This window comes from Geospiza fortis, unplaced genomic scaffold (assembly GCF_000277835.1).
Source record: "Geospiza fortis unplaced genomic scaffold, GeoFor_1.0 scaffold34, whole genome shotgun sequence".
NCBI lineage: Eukaryota > Metazoa > Chordata > Aves > Passeriformes > Thraupidae > Geospiza > Geospiza fortis.
This window is the reverse complement of record NW_005054474.1, coordinates 555,405-575,536: the sequence shown is the minus strand read 5'-3', so window position 1 is coordinate 575,536 and position 20,132 is coordinate 555,405. Positions and strand designations below refer to the sequence as shown.

Sequence of the window (20,132 nt, the reverse complement as noted above, 5' to 3'; positions counted from 1 at the left end):
CCCGCCCCCGGGCCGCCCTGCCCGCCGCGCTTTCCCGCCCTCTGCGTGAGGGGCCGGGGGGCGGTGCCGTGAGGGGAGGCGTGAGGGAACTCCCCCGTGCCGCGTTTGAAATGATAACTGCTTTAATAATAATAATAATAATAATAATAATAATAGTGTGAAAAATAATCCAGCTCTTAACTCCTGCTTTGCCGAGGTGGGCGCGAAAGGGAGTGGCGCCATGAGGGGAAGGGGGCTTCGCTCCCTGCTAGACATGGCGTGACCGAGCTTCCCCGCTGCCGCGTTTAAAACGATGAATGTTAAAAAAAAATTAAAAAATCCAACTCTTAACTCATGCCTTCCCCTTGTGGGAAGTGTAATTGCCTGTAAGTGAGTTTGAATCGCGGAAATAGCGGCTCGATTCCCTCCGGTGTTTTTCCCTCTCTGTACAAATGGGAGTGGGAGTTTGCTTGCCCACCTCTTTGAACGCGGCTCGGGGAGCAGGAAGGGGCTTTACAGAATACATAACGAGAATAAATAGCTTCATAAATAACCTTTGCAGAATAAATAGAGTGAATAAATAACAATAAATAACCTTTACTGTATAAATAACCCCCCATGGTGGGAGTATCTCACTGCTCTGACCCCTCGCCCTCATGGCCGTGCTGAGGGGCCCCCCCAGTTCCTTCACTTCTTTAATTTGACGTGTCTAAGACAACTGTCCACGGAAGAAAAATATTTTTGCGAGTATAAATAAGCCCTCAGAAGATTATGGATGGAAAATGATCGCAGCAATGAATTCCTGATTTCCCCTCAGGCTGGGAATGTGGCTGCTGCCAGCCCGGGGTCATCCTGCCTTTTGCTCAGCCTCAGTCTTAAAAACTCCAAAAAATTTAAACCAAATACATTTTAATGATTGCAGCAGGCCATGGGTTATTTATTCTGTGTTGCGGATGTTGGACCATGCTGGAGTGTGGAAGTGGTAACGAGAAATTGAAGCGTCAAACTGTTGAGGAAGGAGTGTTAAAACTGTAAATCCTCAGCTCAACACATCCTTCAGGCAAAATTACTTCACACCAAGGATATCCAGAAGCTTAAACCACTTCAGTTTATTAATTTAATTTATATAAATCCTCTTGTAACAGTACTTGTAGTAACTCCAGAAAGAAGTTTTGTTTCTTTCTAAGCAGGAAGGACATTTAGTCCTCAGCACTCAAAAAACAAATTATTTCCAATGTTTCCCAAAAGTTGTACAAAGCAGAACTCTGCACTAATTTTACCTGGCAGCAGTATCTGCAACTTTGTCCTTGTTTGAGGAGAAATTCAGAGGTTTTAGATGAAAAAAAAAAAACAACCAAACCTGCTGAGAATAAAATAGCAATGCTGAAATCACAGGATGTTTTAGCAGTTGGGAATGCAGCAAAGTGGGATTATTTTAGATGTAATTTATCTATAGTTTAATGGTTGCTGTCACTATAGTGTTTGAGGATCTCTTGAAGTTTTAACAGCCAGATTCTGTCATTCTTTATTAGGTCTAACAATACATGATTGTGCAAGTGGTCCCTCAGGAATCCTGTCACTGGATTGTCACGCTGGTTTGCTGATCTTTGGGGGGACACTTACAGGGTAAGCTGTCAAAAAATAAAGTGGAAAAAAAAAGTGAAAAAAAAGGAGCAAGTCTGGTCCTCAATTATTTGGCTGTGAAATGCTCTCATAAAGTAGAAGGGTGTTATTTGCCTCACTTTTCCATGACAGCTGAGAAACAAAGCTTCTGAGAGGTTGAATTGCAGGAGGTCTGCAGGAATTCCTTGCCAGAATTGAAATTTGAATGCACATCTCCTTGATTTCCTTAATCTTCAGATAGATTATTGATTCCCTTTCACCTGCAGTTGTTTGCTTTTCTGTCCTCATGAATGAACTTGCTAGAGGCAGGTGAGCAAATAAATAAGCAGAAAATCTCAAAAAAGACATGGAAATGTGCTGCTTGCTCATGATGAAAATAGCAAAGATTGTGAGCAATAAAAAAAAAGAAGCTGATTTCAAGCCCTGATTATTTTAATAAAAAAACAAATTGGAAAGAAGTTCTGATCACTTGGGAGATAAGCTCCTAAGATCATGTCTAGGACAGAGCTGATAAATATGCAGTTGGTGAAAGAAAGAGATGCCCAAAAGAAGAGTTTCCGAAGCACATCTGAGGCTGATCTTTTGAAAGATGAAACACTGTGTTACAAATGAAGATCTTTTTTCCCCTTGTGTTCCTCTCTGGGAGCTGCTGCAGATGCTGCTCTGGTCACATCCTGTGTCCATTGAAAGCAGTGACAAAGTCCCCTTTGATGGCAGTGGCTCTGGCTGTAGGCTGTCAGCACAGTTATGAATAATTGCTTTTGTGTCATTCTCATTTTTGATAAGCCATAAGTTGGTGAAACACCCTCCTTTTATAGGCTAAAATTTTTCTGATTATTTATTTTCCAGTCCAAGACACAACTTCTGAGCACACTGAGATGCACAGCTCCAACTTTATCCTATCTCAAATTGACTTTAGAGATTTCTTGGTGGTACAATTCATGCCTAAGAATGCACATTGACAAATCTTGGCTGGAAGCTGCATTCTTGCCTGAGACAGAGCCCTCTTGGTCTGGGAGGCTGAAAAGTAGCAGACTGCAAAACCACAGAGCCTGCAGGCACTTTGGGGTAAAACTGCTTGAACTGGGGCACACACTTTAATTTCCAAACAGTCTTTGATTGCCTTAATAACTATTAGTCTCCATGTGGCCATGAAAGCTTGAGCTAAGCAGCTTTTGTTTAGGTATTTGTAGAGGCTTTTCTTTATCTTTTTTTTTTTTTTTTTTGCAAATTCTATGTGTGGAACCTGAGACTGCAATGGGAAATGAGGTTTTTTTCTGAGCAACGAGTTGTTGGTAGAGGGCCTAGTGCCTGAAAAACCTCTGCTCTGCTCCTTGGTGCTGGGTATTTTCCTACCTTTCTTCAGGCCTTGAAAGCCACATTTCACCCCAGCTGCTGCAGGGTGATCTCTACTTCCACAACTTTCCTGTCTATCTACATGTTTATTTGCTCTCCTGCCTGCATTAGTATGAGTTCTCCCCAAATAATATTACAAAAATGTGTCCATTTTGTTAAACAAGGAGGAGAGGGAATTTCCAACAAAGTTTTTCATTATCTGGGTCATTTGGGTTCGGGGGCTGGTGCTCAGAATACTTTGGTGAGACAAATCCATGGCTGCTTGTTCAAAATCTCACTCTTCACTGTTCCATGCAGATTCTGCTCCAGGAGGAGGATGCAAAGTGTTGACACCAGGAAAAGAACTGACTCAGAGCTATTCATGGGGGTCACTGAGGCTTTGAGCATTGAAAGATAAAAAAAGAGCTGAAAAATTCTACATTTAAGTTAAAAAAACTTGTTACTGAAGAACAGACGAGCACCTGGAGTGTTTCCTTCAGTCAGTCAGTCATGCAAAGCCATTTCTTTGGTATTTGTTACTAAAAGTAAATATTGCAGTCCAGAATAACTGAAAAAGGGGCTTTAATTATGCCAAGCCTCCGTGCTGAGCACACTTGAAATTAAAAGTGAAAAGCTGGTAGGCAGTTGGTCTGTTGAACAAATGGGAACAGCAAAAAGGGGCTTCATTAAAAAAATCCCCAGGTCAGCATTTGAGTTTAGAGAGCTAAAGGAGAGGAGATAGCACATCTCAAGCAAAGCTTTTATCCCAGGGCTTTTTCTGGGAAGGAGCATTGATGTGGGGACACAGTTGGACAGGGTACTGGGGTATCTGTAACCTCAGACATCCAAAAACTCCCTGTGCTTCTCTTCACTCAGGCTTCCCTTTCTCCTGGGATTTCCTGTGAACCCACTTAATACCTGAACCACTAACACACTTCCTGAAGGATTACTGAGCATCCCCCCATGCTGCCCTGAAGCTTTAGGAGTGTTTCCATGCCTGGCATGAGTAGGTGGCCCCATCTGCTATCCAGGCAGTAAACAGAATTTGTTAATGACTGCCCCAGCGTGATAGAAATATCAGCAACTCATTAATCCATTATGTGTGAATTGCTCAATGGGGCAGGGAATATTCCTGTGCTTGTGGCTTCTTCAGGCCTTGAAATCCACATTTCATCCCAGCTGCTGTAGGGTGATCCCTACCTCCACAACCTTCCTGTCTACCTACATGCTTATTTGCTCCTCTACCTGCATTAGTATGAGTTCTCCTTAAATAATTTTACAAAAATATCTCAATTTTTAAAATATTCTACTGTCTAAGATAAAGGGGTTGATGATTTTACATCTCCTTAACTAATAAATGCCTGATGTGTGGGTTGGTGTCTTGAGAATGTCTCAAGATCACACTCGGCCTGATCCCAACCCCAAAGTGATTAATTTTTGTTTTTTTTTCATTTACTTCAGGGTGTTATAATTCAGAATTATGAAAAAAACCTCCCACCCTGATGTCTTGCTAGCACTCAAAACTATTCTTTATGCAACGGCAGAAGTGTATTACCTCATATCAGACATGATTTACCCACTCAGTAACACTCAAACTAGGTCAAAAACAAGAGGTTCGTTTCTGCAGTGTATAATTAACCAGTGAATTTGGGAGATTGTGGAGGTTAATGATGCCATGTCTGGTTCTGTGTGTGGATCCTTACGTGGAGAGCCAGTAAGTGGGACACGCTGCAGAACAGCAGCACAAGGGAGTTTTTACTCTTCCCAATAAAATTAGACTGTTTGTGTTACTGTGTTCCTGCCATCTCCCATCTGTCTCCCTGTGCCTCTTGTCTCTCCTATTAAATCCTGAGCTCTCGGAGTGGGTGACAACGGAGAGCTTTTGGTAGGGACTGTGACAACCTCTATCGGTCTGCTGTCGGGAAAAGGGATAAGGCAATTTTGCCTAAAAGCCTGCTCTTGTTCAGAAGAGACATCAAGGCAGAGATTAGAAATAAAAAATGGTACTGAGCAAGTAGAAAAAGAAAATTCATGTGTATTGCTGGAGGCAACCACACAACCCTGTAAGAGGCTGTGATATCCCCAGGATCACTCCGATTGGAACTAATATTTAATTAATACCTTTTTGAGGGGAACATGGCACGATGATTCCTCTCCCCTAGATTTTTCCCTTTCTTTTTTCCCCCTAAAGTTTAATTTACCTTTTTTGCCTTTGCATTATTAAAGACGTGTAAATCCAGCACGATATTCTCACCCAGCACCATCTGAGAACGCTCTGTTATGCAGCTTGAAACGCTTGAATCTGAGTCCGCTCAGGTGCTTCAGAGCTTGTTAGCTTTAGCTCAGACAGCTTCTGCAGCTCGCAGGAGGGATTGTTAATTAGCTGAGATGCAAATATAGGCAGAGATTCGGGGCCCTGCCTGTGCTGGGGACCATCAAAGCAGCTCTGCAGAGCAGCAGAGATTCATCACTTTGCTGTGCTGAGCCAGAGATGACTTCACGTAGTGCTGGTGGGACACCTTGTCACTGCTGTCCCAAACTTCTGCTCCAGGCGTGTGACATGTGGCACAGCGAGGCTGGAGCTGGCTCCAAGCAGAACCAGCTGAGCTCTGCATCGCTCTGAGACCCAAATTGGCCCTGGAACAAGTGCAGCTCCATTTGTATGCACTGCTGGTCCTGAACCATTAAATCATATGGAAACCACGCTGACTCCACACAAAGCCACGTCGAGGATGGATAAATCCATACAGCTGCCAGTGCTTTAAAAATAAAGAATTCAAGGCACAGCATGAAGGGAACTGGGTGAAATGTAGTGGCCCCTGTGAGCTGGGAGGTCAAACTAATTGATACAGTGCTTTGTTCTGGTGTTAAAGCAGTGAATCTGCAGCAGAGTGATAATAACAGCAAGAGCAGTGCCAGGAAGGAAAACCTGAGCAGTTGGCAGAGCCATGGCTGCAGCGAGCTGGGCAATTCACAGAGGATCTGAGTTGGCAAAAGGGAACAGCTCCCTGCTCTTGAACCTGAGGAATGAACAGAGGATCCTGGTAACAAATGAGGGCATGGAAAAATTCAGGTCAGCAGATCAAGGGAGGTGATTCTGCCCCTCTACTCTGTCTTCATAAGACCCCACCTGGGGGTGCCCTGTCCAGCTCTGGAATGCTCAGTGCAAGACAGACATGGATCTGTTGGAGCTGGTCCAGAGGAGGTCATGGAGATGCTCCAAGGGCTGGAACACCTCTTCTCTGGAGCCAGGCTGGGAGAGCTGGGGGTGTTCACCTGGAGAAGAAAAAGGTCTGGGGTGACCTCAGAGGCCTAAAGGGGCTCCAGGAGAGCTGGAGGGAATTTGGAGAAGGGCCTGGAGTGACAGCAATAGGGGGAATGGCTTCAAAGTGAGAGATGGCAGGGTTAGGTGGGATATTGGGAAGGAATTGTTCCCTGTGAGGGTGGTGAGACCCTGACACAGGTTCCCAGAGGAGCTCTGGCTGCCCCTGGATCCCTGGAAGTGTCCAAGGCCAGATTGGATGGGACTTGGAGCACCCTGCGATAGTGGAATGTGTCCCTGCTGTGACAGGCAGGCTGGAAGATGATCTTTCAGGTCCATTCCTTCCCAAATAATTCAGTGATTCTATGACCCTGTGAAATTCTGGCTTGTGGGCACAGGCAGGATGGATTCCTGCAGGGAGTTCCAGCAAAGTGGGCGGTTTCTATCAGGGGAATGAAGGATTGCCAGAAGTCCTGGCTTGGCACAGTGCCTTTGCAGAACAGCAGTAATAAAACACTCAGTGCCTCCTGGTAGCAGTGCTGGTAATACCCATCCAGATGAATATTGATGGTGATATAAATAAAGCCCTATGCAATTACAATCAGCTAAGGTTAGGAAGGTATTATTTTTCTGGCTTGAACAATTAAGTGCAGTGTGTGCACTTATGGATAGAGCAGGTTGGAAGAAGAGAAGGATTTATATTGTCTTCTGAAACACTCAGCACTGGCCACTGTCAGAGACAGGAAACTGCATCGATCTGTTTGGGAATGACAATTTCTCTTCCCTGCAGCAGCAGCAAAATATCTGTGCTGGGAGTTCAGTACCTCACTTAATTTGATACTAAAAGATATCTTGGTGGACAGAGATATATAAATCTCTGGCATGATGTAGTGAAAATCTTATTTATGCCTCTGCATAGGAAGAGTTTGCCTTATGATAAGATAGGTGCTTAAAGTACAATCTGAATTTAAACAAGTAAATAAAATGTGAATTAGGAAGCAGCCAAACTCTAGCCTGCTTCCTTCCAATGCATGCCAAACCTTCCCTCCCAGCATGAGAAATTAGGATTGGCCATGTGAGAAACCACACAGAGATTTTGAAAATCATAGAATAGTTTGAGTTGGAACAGACATTTTAAAGATGATCTTTTGCAGGTGTCATGTGGGTGAGGCATCCTGTACCTGCAGCTTGGATGTCCTGATAAAATCATGTGTTCTTGTCAGTCAAAGACAGATAAATGTTGCTTTTCTGATAGAGGATTATGGATCAGCTGGAAATAATTTCTGTTCCATTCTGCATCACCCTATTAGCTTTAGCCCTGGTGCTTGAATCTGCCAAGTGTTTGTCCAGAGGATCTGCCTGGCCTTTGGGACAGTAATAATGAATAACTAAGCCTTTTACCATCACAATAATAATGAAGCTTTAATGGTGAATTAAGGAAGAGAATGAGGGAAAATCCAGCCATGAAGCTGTTTCTGTCTGTTGTATCTAACCAGACAGTCAGATGTGGAAGTGTTAATGGATGTGGGTAAACGAAGGATGATAAAATCACACAATGCCTATAAACATAAATCAGGATCAATACAAGAGTGGCTGCACAGAGTCAGCCTCAGCTTCTGAAGCAACAAACAGCTGTAAACCTACATACAGGTTTGTATATAAACCCCATGGAACTGGGGGTTCCCAGAGAAAAGAAGATTCAGAGGGGTTTTGGATCTCTACAATTCCCTGATGGGGAATTGTAGGGTGCAGCCAGCTGGGGATCGGTCCCTTCTCCCAGGGAACCATGACAGAATGAGAGGAAATGGCCTCAAGTTGCACCAGGGGAAGTTTAGATTGGATATTAGGGAAGATTTCTTCATGGGAAGGGTGGTCAGGCATTGGAACAGTATGCCCAGGGAAGTGGGAGAGTCACCATTCCTGGAAGGATTTAAAAGATGTGTAGATGTAGCACTTAGAGACATGGTTTAGTGGTGGCCTTGGCAGTGTTAATGGTTAATTTTGATTTTAGAAGACCTTAGCAACCTAAACAGTTCTGTGATTCCATTCTGTGGCTCTTTCTGCCTAGGCTTTTAGATCCTGGCTACACTAGAAAATGTTTCAAGCGCTGGCAACTTCAGTGCTACTGACCAACATCTGCAGAGCTGACCAAACTGAAACCCACAGAATAGAAAAAGGTTCTGAGTGCCATTTCTGACCCAAATACTGGATGCACCTGGGTCTAGTTAGAACATATAGCCAAGAAAAATAATTGGAATACTTCTTTAATCACATCTCCATGGCCACGTTTTCTCCTGCATCCCTGCTGGCACTGACAAGTAAGGTGTGGCTGAATCAAATCCTCCTGGTGCTATAAATGTGAATAATGTGTCCTTTAATTCTGAGGTGAAAGCAATTCAATTTCTTGAAGTAAAACTGTGTCTCTACCTTAATTTTCTTCCTGTTTTCCTGCCAGAGCACCACATCAATCATTTTCCTTCTCTAAAGTCAACCTCAGCCACTGACTTGTCTCAAACAATTGTAGGATGAACCCGCTGTCAGAACCACCTTCTGCTGCTGGGCCTGACTGAGCTGCCACTGACCCCTGTCAGGAGCTCACCCTCTCTACACCTTTTATTTGCTGTTCTACTTACAGGGAAATGAAGGGGAAAACCATAAAAATAACGAGCATGTAAACAACTCTGCCGGGGAGCAAACAGCTCCGAGGATGAGCCGTGAAAAATCACACAGAGCAGAGAAAGTCTCCCGAGATAAATGGGACTATTTAGGGCAGGCAGACAGTAATTGCAGCATTTGCAAAAGTCAGCATGAATATGCCACATTATTCCCAGCAAACATCATGTTTGAGGGACACAGCTCATTATCTGTTCCTGAGGCCGATGATTTTCTTTTGGTTTGTTCTCTCCCTAATGGGAACAGAATTTCTGAATAATTTTCCTGGTGCTTTGGTGTCTCCCTTGCAGTTTTATGGGCTGTTACCAGCCCTGGTGGTACTGGTGTGTGAAAACTGAGACGAGTTAATTTGGATTAAATGTAACTGGAATGCTGTAGTGCCACGGTTGGATGAGCTTTGCCCTAGAAGGGAGGTTTCTGGGAGAAACAATATTTGTGAGCAAAGGCATCATTTGCTGAGAGCAGTGAAATGTGGGCTCTTGGGAGGAAAATTGAGAAAACAACGTTGAAACCACCTGCATGGCTGAGCCTGCCTCTCTGACTTCTGGGATTTGTGCTAATGTGAGCACACTGTCATTTTCTACATCTGTCCCTGCTTAATACCCACCAAATATTTGTCCTGCAGGGTGCGAGGGTATTGTAATTGCAGGGAATGCCCTGAGAAAGGCAGGAATGATGCATCTCACTCCATGTTCTCAGAAGGCTAATTTATTATTTTGTAATACTATATTATATTAAAGAATACTATAGTAAAGAATACAGAATAGATAGTTACAGAAGGCTAAAAAGATAATAATGAAAAGTTGTGACTCTCTCCAGAGTCCCAACACAGCTTGGCCCTGATTGGCCAAAGAGTGAAAACAACTCACAGCAGAATCCAATGAAACAATCACCTGTGGGTAAACAATCTCCAAACACATTCCAAAGCAGCAAAACGCAGAAGAAGCAAATCAGATAGTTATTGTTTTCCTTTTCTCTGAGGCTTCTCAGCTTTCCAGGAGAAAAATCCTGGGCGAAGGGATTTTTTCAGAGAATGTGAATGCCACACAAGGGATGTGTGGGCATTGCTCAGGAAGCAGCTCTGGATCAGGCTGCAATGAGGTCTTCAAGGATGTGGCAGCAAGATGGGGAAGTTTCTGGCCCTGGCCAGGTTGTCCATGGAAGCTGTGGCTGCTCCAGCCTGGAAGTGTCCCAGGCCAGGTTGGAAGGGCTTGGAGCAGCCTGGGGTAGTGGGAGGTGTCCCTGCCATGGCATGGCACACTTTCTGTGGTATCTGGGTATTCTGGTATCTCAGATACATCACCTCATGATGCTCATCCCCTGAGTCTAACCCCAAAGGATCATAAACCCAGATTAAAGCCTCTATGATTTTTAAAGCAAAGACAGCTGGGGTGCTTTTTAAAAAATGCTTGCAGGGATTGATATTTTTGCTCTACTCTCCTGTTATAATCTTTACAAAGTACCTTTGCTCTGGAAAGGATTTTCCTCAGTTTCTCATTATCCCAGAATTTTGAACCTAAAACCCTCATATTTTACAAATTGTAGTAAAACACTTCCCTGAAAGTGTTCAAAAAATGGGTGGATGTGGCACTTGGGGACATGGTTTGGTGGTGAACGTGGCGTTGCTGGGTTAATGGTAGGACTTGATGACCTTAGAGATCTTTTCCATCAAAATGATTCAGTGAATCCATAAGACATCTCAAAGGTTGCATCCCTGAGGACAGGGACATGAAGCAGGGGTGGAAGGAGCAGTAATTCCACTGTTCCTCTCTCTCTGGATGAGCAGGGTGTGCTGCACCAGTACTGTCACTCACTGCAGGTGCCACAGTTCCTCCTCCTGTGTGAATCCTGTCACCAGGATTCATTAAACAACAGCATTTTAGTGGGGCTGTGAGCTCTGGTGCTCCTGGCTGCTGCTGCCAGGCCTTAATTCCCCCTCTAATTATCCCTGGCCACTCTTGATAAGCTTTTTTTTAAAATTTGCAGCTCTTCATTGCTGTGCATTCAGCATGAAGGTGCTCCAGCAGGGTGTGTTTGTGTGGTGGATGATGTTGTTACTCTAAATCACTAATTCTAAGAATCCCCAGGGGGAAAAAAAGGTTCTTTGAACATTATAAAACTGCATATTTGCCTACTGCTAATTAGTCAAACATAACCTGCAGTCTGAATCTTCTTGGAGACTGGGAAGAATAAAAATACCTTGAGAGCAGGGGAGGGGTTAAGAAGGGAAACTCAGGCTGTGAAATTGAAATATTCCTTCTGGCTCAGGGAAAGCAAGAGCACTCATCAAGCACAGAGGCTCTTTATCTGGTGTCTGACAGTGCCACAGGGGACAGGAGATGCTGCAAACCAAGGTCGTTCCTGCCTCTCTGAAGTGCTGCAGTCCTACATGCTGGCACTGAGGGAAAGCTGGACCTCCAGCTCAGCCAGACTGGCCAGGGACACAGGTCAGGCAAAAAAAAAAAAAACAAAGCTGGAAAAGGCAGAAGTATCAGCACCCAAGTCCTCAGATAGTGAGAGCTAAAAGGGATGAGGAAATTGTCCTGTCTGACCTCATTTGGGATTGGATTTTTCCCCAAGTATTTCTCCATACAGTCTGTAACTTGGCATGTAAGAGGGGGAAGTAAAAGTCAGCAACCTGTGCATGGCAGGTACATTGAAATTCTCCCTTTTTGAGTTGGGAATCTGAGAAGAAAATGAGACAGTTTTTAGGATCAAATCTTACAAAGAATTAAGTACATACCCACCCCAAGGACTGCATGGACACCTACAAACCAGTGAAGATGCTCAGACACTGGTGTGGACACTTCTCTGTGGCTGTACTGTGCAGATGCTGGCATCACTTTGGGATGCTGTTGGCATCTCCTGACTGACTCAGGCTCTGAGAGAGCCAAGGACCAGCAGAAGGAAGGAGCCAGCCTGTCCTGTGGGGAGAGCAGGAGCACAGTTCAGCTGCGTCAACAGGAGCCCTGCTCTCAGGTCAGAGGATGGACCCTCACCTTTATTTGCAGGTAGAGATACTGTCAATTAGCTTATTTGTGGGGAAGAAAAATGGCTGAGTTTTTAAACCATGTCCTGCCAGTGCTTTCAGCTTCTGCAGCACCTCCTGAGGAGGAGGAGGAGGAGGAGGAGGAGGAGGAGGAGGACTAGGAGTAGGAGTAGGAGTAGGAGTAGGAATAGGAGTAGGAGCAGGAGCGGGAGGAGGAGGAGCAGCAGCAGCAGCAATAGCAATGATGGAAGAACTGTCATAACATTTATTCTGAATGACCTGTTAGTTCCCAAGAGACACCAAAGCTCTCCAGTATGAAGCAGCTGACAATTTTTAAAGCCTGAAGGTGCTGTGAATTACAGGGGGAAAGGGAACAGAGAGATGGAGGCTCTGCTTTAAGGAGCACAAAGCTGCAAACAGCTCCCTCACAGTCCCAGACAGCTGGAGAGGCTCCTGGCCTGTGTCTGGTCTTAAATGTTAATGCAGCATGACAAGAGGATGTACAGGGAGAGAGGAGACCTCCTCAGGGCCTTGCATGCACCACTGAGCTCCACAGCCTCCTCTCTTCCCTGGGGCTGGGGCTGCCTGTGCTGAGGGAGCTCTGACAAGGTTCACCCATGGCCTTGGGTCCTTCTGCTGAGCTCTGAGTGTGTGGCAGGACCTGTCTGGGGTCTCTTTCCTGTATTTCAGGAGCTGCACTGAAGCTCATTCCCTTGCCTGAGGGATGCTGAGGTCCCTGTGTGCCCTGCCTTGTGCCTTGCTGATCCTGACCTGCTCCTGCCTTCCTGCACCTGCCTCCATGCTCTGGATTTGTCTGGCATCTGCTGGACTCTTGGCCACTGTCACTGGACCTGCTGTGCTCCCCTTGCCCAGGTGCTGTGGGACCAGGCCCACTTTGGGAGGCTCTCAGGGGTTGTCACCTGCATTTCCATTCCCCTCCAGGTCACTGCCCCACCTGAGTGCTCCGGCTCCGTCCTGCCCTGTCCTGCACTCTCAGGATCAGGTCTCTGCCTTGCACACAGGATTGTCCCCTTCATTCTCAGCCACAGTCCCAGATGGATGAAGTGACTGCCAACATCTTCCATAGAATCACAGAGTGACCTGGGCTGGGAGGAGGAGGCCAGCCCCACCTCGTGCCATGGGCAGGGACACCTTCCACTGTCCCAGGGTGCACCAAGCCCCATCCAGCCTGGCCTTGGGCACTTCCAGGGATCCAGGGGCAGCCACAGCTGCTCTGGGCACCTGTGCCAGGGCTTCAGCACCCTCAGAGCCAAGAATTCCTTCCCAATATCCCGCCTCACCCTACCCTCTGGCAGTGGGAAGCCCCCTTGTCCTGCCACTCCAGGCTCTTGTCCCAGGTCCCTCTCCAGATCCCTTGGAGCCCTTTAGCTACTGGAAATTTCTCTCAGGTCTCCCTGGAGCCTTCTGTTCTTCAAGTCTCTCAGCCTGGCTCCAGAGCAGAAGTGCTGCAGCCCTCAGAACATCTTTGTGGTCCTTTGAGAGGGGACAGCAGGGGACAGAAGCCCTGACACTTCATTGAAGGGGACAGAAGCCCTGCTGGCTGCCCTGTTGATGTCATCCCAGCACAGCAGAGTCTGTTGGGAGCATCTGCAGAGCTTTGCACCCCAAACTGGTGGCCCCTGGACACCTTGAGGTGAATGTGGCCTCTGAGGGACAATATCTGTGCACCAAGCATTTCACACCTGCTCCTCCAAAGCAGGACCTTTGTAACATTGTGGGTGTGGCATTCACATTCTCTGGAAAAATCCCTTCACCCAGGATTTTTCTCCTGGGAAGCTGAGAAGCCTCAAAAAAAAACAAAAAAAAAAAAAAAAAAAAAAAAAAAAAAAAAAAAAAAACAAAGGAAAACAATTCTTATCTCAAAAAAAGGAAAACAATTCTTATTTGCTTCTCCTCTGTTTTGCTCATGTAAAATGTGTTTAGAGATTGTTTACCCACAGGTGATTGTTTCAGTGGATTCTGGTGTGAGTTGTTTTCACTCTTTGGCCAATCAGGGCCAAGCTGTGTGGGGACTCTGGAAAGAGTCAGGAGTTTTCATTATTATCTTTTTAGCATTGAGTAAGCATCCTTTCTGTATTCTTTAATTTAATATAGCATTCTTTAATATAATATAGTATCATCAAGTAATAAATTAGCCTTCTAAAAACATAGAGTCCAGTTGATCATTCCTGCCCCCATCAAGGCATTCCTAACAAATACAATAAATGGGGACAAACGGTGGTGGGAAAGGAGGTGACTGTCACAGCCCTGAGTGCACCAACAGGTTCTGCAGCCTCTTCCCTGCCCCTCCCAGGCCTTTGGCTGCAGGTGCTCAGGGTCAGCCCTGGTGCAGGGCAGCTGAAACGTTGGATCAGGCTGCTGTGGAAACCTGAGAATTCCTGCTTGGAGTTTTTCCCATGAACCTGCAGCCCTGGGCTCGAGGGCTCTGTTTCAGCACCATGCCCCTGGTCCTTCCTAAGCTGGGGTGCAGATCTGGTTCTGCCTGCCCTGCCTTGCCAAGCAGCTCTTCCTGGCAGAGGGAAGTAGGAAGTTATATAATAAAATCAAAGCTTATTCCCATTCTGGTCACTTAAGTATTACAATGGTGGGATTCTTTGCCAGTATAAATGTGGAATTGATTATTAATTCCCTTTCCAGAGGCATCGTGCCCTCTAGTCCCCGTTTCACATGGACTGCAAACGAACACAGAATGAAACCTCGGTGATGGGGCTGCCTTTAGCAGACAGAAAGCACATCTGGTTTATTGCTTATGCTGTTCAGGCTTTTAAAAGTCAAAAGTACTCGGGGCTCCCTGGTGATAAAAATATTCCGAGCTGCTGCTTGACTCCAGGGTGAACGTAACGTGAAACCTCCTCAAAGCTTAGAACGCTCTCACCTCCTCCTGAACTGCTCCTTTGGTTGCACCGCCTGCCCCGGGGCTCCGTGACACAGCTCACACGGAGGAGTGGGTGAATCTCCTCTTTTTGCTGCCTTCATTCTCTGATCTGCCCTCACCAAAACCACCGTGGCAGAGCGGGACAGGGCTCAGCAGCAGGGTGTCAGAAGACTTCAAGCAGTTGTGTCAGTTTTAGCACCTGTAAAACCTGGGCAGAAAGCGAAAAGCTGCTGGGAGCTGCCTCGAGGATGCGGCTGCTTTCTTTGTCCTTGGAGCCGGGGAGTGGAAGAGGAAACCCAGAGGCTCCGGGTTTGCTCAGAGTTCATGGCACAGGGACAGCAGGAGAAATGGAAATTATCTGTATGTAAGCCATGGTAACATGGCAAAGACAGGAGAACTCAGAGTAAATTCATCATTAAAAAAAACAAACAAACCCAAACAACAAACATAGGAAAGAAGGTCAGTGTGGATTTGCATATTTCAATATTAATACAGGGGAAGAAGAGATGTTTCTTCATGCTGTGGGCAGCTGAACCTTAGAATTCCTTGCCAGAGGTTGTGGATGGAGGAAGCTTTCCTGGCTTAAAAAGGAAATTAAGGCAGGACTTCAGAGAGTCCTGCTGAGGACTACCAAGTAGAAAAACCACATAAGGTTCACAGAATTCTCTGGGATGAAAGTGGTTGGAAGCTCTAGCTCATGTGGGAAATATCACTTATTCTTTCTTTGACATGTGCTTCTAGGTACTTTTGAAAACTATTTACACATTCCATCTGAATCAGTATCCCTGTCCCTTTTTATATATTAACAAGAAACCATTAACATGAATATTAAAAAGCAGAATAATTATTCAATTATTCCATATGAAGTATAAAACAAACCCTATATTCTGAGCACATTTAAACAAACCAAAATCACATTTCTCAAAGGCATGGATGCATTCAGTTCAGGGAGAGCAGTCAGACAAATAAACCTCCCACATGCTCATCAAATGCTCACAAGATTGAGGATTTGGATTACAAATTATGACATGTTCTTCTGCAAGAATGTACAGCAAATAAAAGGATTTACCTCCTGCTACAGTATTAAATCAGTTGTTCTAGAGGTTAACCCAAATTCTTAGGAAATGGAAATTTAAGGCTTTATTTCCTAAGTTACTCCATCGTGGATGTTTTGGGAAGGAATGAAATTAGCATTATGATGTGATTTGGAGACTGTCATTACTGTGTGAATGTAGAGCTCAGCCAGGGTCTTACACTGATGTGCTGGTGACACAAAGTGTTTAATGACATCTCTGGTGACATCCTGTCACCCTTCTGGCAGTGTGAGACAGAAATGTGGCTGCTGCAGAAGGTGCTGAGCTACCTGGTCCTGCCAGTCACTGTCAGAGGAGTGTCACGATCCACTGCTGTGGGTGAGGCATCAAACCTCCACCCAGAATGTGACTGAGACCTCCTCCAGCAGCTTTTCATGGAGGCTCTGGTTCCTGGGCAGGTGTAAAATGGAGTGTGCTGAGGTTTTCATCTTACACTCCTCCCCCACTTTGCAATGTTTTGGGTTCACTGTTTGCATATCTAAGGTGCCAGAATCCCAGAATGGTTTGGGTTGGAAGGGACACTAAAGCTCATCCCATTCCACCCCTGCTATGGGCAGGGACACCTTCCACTGTCCCAGAGTGCTCCAAACCCCATCCAACCTGGCCTTGGGCCCTTCCAGGGATCCAGGGGCAGCCACAGCTGCTCTGGGCACCCTGTGCCAGGGCCTCACCACCCTCCCAGCCAAGAATTCCATCCCAATATCCCATCTAAACCTTCAGATACACAGCAGTGGTTTCGCTCCACTACTCAGACACCCACAAGGTGCATCCACATAACCATAAATAAGCATTTGTGAAAGGCATAAAGCCTGCCAGAGCTTTGTCTCAGACCAGGGTGTACCTTTCCTTTCAGGCAGAGCTGTGTGCTATCACTTGAGTAATTCACAATTATTTACCTTGGAAGCAGCACTGTGGCCTTTTAAACCCAGGATTAGTGTCCAGCCCTCCTGCTCACTCAGGAAGTAGTGGTGAAGACATTTGAGCTCTAACAAGCCATTTTGTCTATTTTAACACAACCACCAAATGCCAGCTTGGATTCATCCAGAGAGCTGTCAAGGGTTTTACATGTCAGTGTGTTCTCTTCTAGTTTAATTCAAAATTTTAGGGAAAGTTCCAGTATTTGACACGCTCTGTTCTTTCCCAGTCATGGCTAGGATCATTAAATCCTAAAAAAATCCCAAAGGCAAGCAATCTAATAAAGCAGTCTTTTGTTCTGAGGCTGGCAGGATAACTCAAACTGGAGGTCAGTCAAAAAATCACATTTTCCCGAGTGCCCTGGGGAGCTGAGTAGATGAGTGCCCTGCCTCTTTCTAACCCCCATGCCATGGCAAGAAGGAGTGAATTTGCATTTAATACAGCCTAAAAACCCATTCAGTGAAATAACTTCAAGGTATTTTCACAGCAAGGCCCTGCTCATGATGGCTGGCACTTCCCCAGCTCCCTAAGGCTTTCGGGAATAATGCCTGAGTTTGTGTGACCCCCTTGGCTGGGCTGTCTGACCCTGCATGTGCCATTTCTAAAGTGTGCTGAGCCCACTCCATAGCACCCTGAACAAGGAAACCTTCAAATATATTCATATTTTATATGTATAAACCATGCTGCCATCTCAGGATATGCCCTGGGTTTGGTTGTTTTGTGGGTTTTTTGTTTGTTTGTAGTGCTTAACACAGAAAGATTCTCCCAACACTCCAGTATTCAGTGGTGCTGCTTTATTTTTATGCCTTTTGCCCCAAAAACTCAGTCCATGCTTTTCTCTACAGTTTTTTTTTTCTTTGACATAAGGCTTTTCTGCTTAAAAATGGAAGCATAGATTGGCTTCAAATTCCCAGGCAAAGCTTCTCATATGGGATACAGATTGTGTCAGCTTATCTGGCTCAAGCCTGTCTGCATGTAAACTTGTTTTCTTTGGAACTTCAGTGGTGCTCTGTGCCTCATTGCTCACATTCTTACAGCTGGGGCTGTGGCAAGGGAAAAATCAGCTTTTTGTTTCTCTCCTGCGCCACTGGGTAGATCACTGCTGATGTGTAGATGGAAATATTTTTTTTTCCTTATGAATGTTTAGACTCAGCAATCAAACTGGAAGTGTTCAAAGCCAGGTTGGGCAGGGCTTGGAGCAAGCTGGGCTGGTGGAATGTGTTCAAAGCAGCGACCCTCAGCAGGGATGGTCAGACTGTGAAGCAAGGCAGACCTGCAGCAGTGGGATGTGTTCGTGGGGAGTGGAAGCTGTCAGAGGAACAGCAGAACACCAGAGGCTATTCACTGCACGTGGTGCTGAGCAAGGCTGCTATTGCTTAGAGACAGCAACAACTCAGATAACAGCTCCACGTCATGGCTTTTGAGTCCAGAGCTCCCTTGTTCAGCAATGATTTATTGTTTACTCTTTTTTTTCTGCTGGTTTTTCAGATGAATGTCCTGTGAGAGCAGTTTGTGTTGTGGTACTGCTGCAACACCTGCAATGCGAAACACAGAATGATGTCAGAGGATGGTTTGGGTTTGGGAAGATTATTAAAGATCATCCAGTCCCATCCCTGCTGGAACCCTGGTTACTGAGAATTTCAGACTTTCTGTGCTGACAGGCACTGACCCCCAAGAGAACACTGCATTTGACCTAAAGCCGTGAAGAAGACTGCCAAAATTGAATGATAAAGCTGAGATTATAAGTGTATAGTTTGAATAGAAATGTGTAATATCACATAGAAGAAAACTTAAAGGTTTTAGAATACAGTAATATATATAAAGCAAGATGAAAGTTTTAGGACAGAGACTAATCCTTCTTCTTCACCTTCTTCTTCATAGGTTTAGGTGGTATTGTATAATTAGATAAAATTCCACATTATAAACCACGGGTAGTTAGTTTTTAGGTTAAAAGTAAAAATCATTTAAGTGTCATTTCTTAATTAGACAGTTTATCCTTAAAAAACCTTGTCGAGAAAGAGATAAGACTCCATTTTTAGTTTGTTAGAGTGAAGTGCTGTAGAACTCAACAGTCTGCGAGACTGTAATATAGATAAGAATTAATAAACATCTAAGTCCAAACAAAAAATATTGTCTCAGGTATTTAATCCCAACCCTGCACGCGTCCCTATTCCCACACCACATCCTCATCTGTATCCCCGTCCTTACACCCTGTCTCCATTCCCACTCTCATCCCCAACCCCATCCTCATTCCCGATAGGGAAGACGTGTGCTGGTGTCTTTACAAACAATTCCAGGGGGAGGGGAATGGCTGTCAATGGCTTTGAAACGGGGCTTAATGTCTCTACCTGATTCAAGTAGTGGGTTTATTACAGAGCCCGGGCAGTTTGACTCCTGAAACAGCCAAATGGGGCCGCATAACCTTGAGTTTCTAAACTTTGGGGTAAATAACCTGTTCAAGGAGGGGTATGTGGCAGGAGGTTTGGGAAGGCGGCACCTCCCTGGTACCTCGGCCAGAGGGGGAAGGCAGAGGGCAGCGAGCGGCGGAGTTTGGGATAAAAGGAGGCTGCGCCCTCCGGGACCGAGAGAGAGAAAACCCCGCGGGGATGTGCCCCAGGGCCTCTCTCCTTTACTGAATGAAGCTGCAGGATCCTCTGTCTCCTGTATGGACACTGCCTCTTCCCAGCAGGGCTTCCCTACGCTCCATCGCCATCCCGAGGCACTCTCAGCCCCGTTCCCAGACCGCTCCCCAGCCCCGGTCCCTGGTCCCGCTCCCCGCCCAGTTCCCATCCCCAGTCCCCAGTTCCGTTCCTAGCCCGTTCCCAGCCCACTCCCCCCGTTCCCCAGTCTCGTTACCCAGCCAAGGTCCCAGCCCCGTTCCCAGTCTGCTCCCCCCGGTCCCAGCCTGGTCCCCATCCCCTGCTCCCAGCCCGCTCCCACGTTCTCAGCTCGCTCTCCAGTCCTGTTCCCCAGTCCCACTCTCAATCCCGTTCCCCAGTCCCGGTCCCAGCCCAGTTCCCATCCCCGTTCCCAGTCCGCTCCCCCTAGTCCCAGCCTGGTCCCCAGCCCCGTTCCCCAGTCCCATAGCCAGCCCAGTTCCCGCCCGCTCCCCCCGTTCCCACCCCGCTCTCCCGTTCCCCAGCCCGGTTCCCACCCAGCTCTCCCGTTCCCCAGCCCGGTTCCCACCCAGCTCTCCCGGTCCCAGGCCAGTTCCCAATCCCAGTTCTCGGCCCCGGTCCCCAGCCCGCTGTCCCGGTCCCAGCCCGGTTCCCAGTCCCGTTCCCCAATCCCGTTCCCAATCCCTGCTCCCAGTCCCGTTCCCATCCCGCTCTCCCGGTCCTCCCGGCGCTGTCCCGGCGCTCCCCG

At 46.3% G+C, this 20,132-nt stretch overlaps 1 long non-coding RNA gene across 1 annotated transcript; it reads right to left on the bottom strand.

Annotated features, from left to right (window-relative positions):
- Positions 1-17,545: 17,545 nt before the first annotated feature.
- Positions 17,546-19,503, bottom strand: LOC115948681. The gene is made up of 2 exons (XR_004082473.1): positions 19,115-19,503; positions 17,546-18,301 (listed from the first exon to the last, which is right to left on the bottom strand). It is a non-coding gene; the product is annotated as an uncharacterized LOC115948681 (long non-coding RNA).
- Between the last annotated feature and the right edge of the window lie 629 nt (positions 19,504-20,132).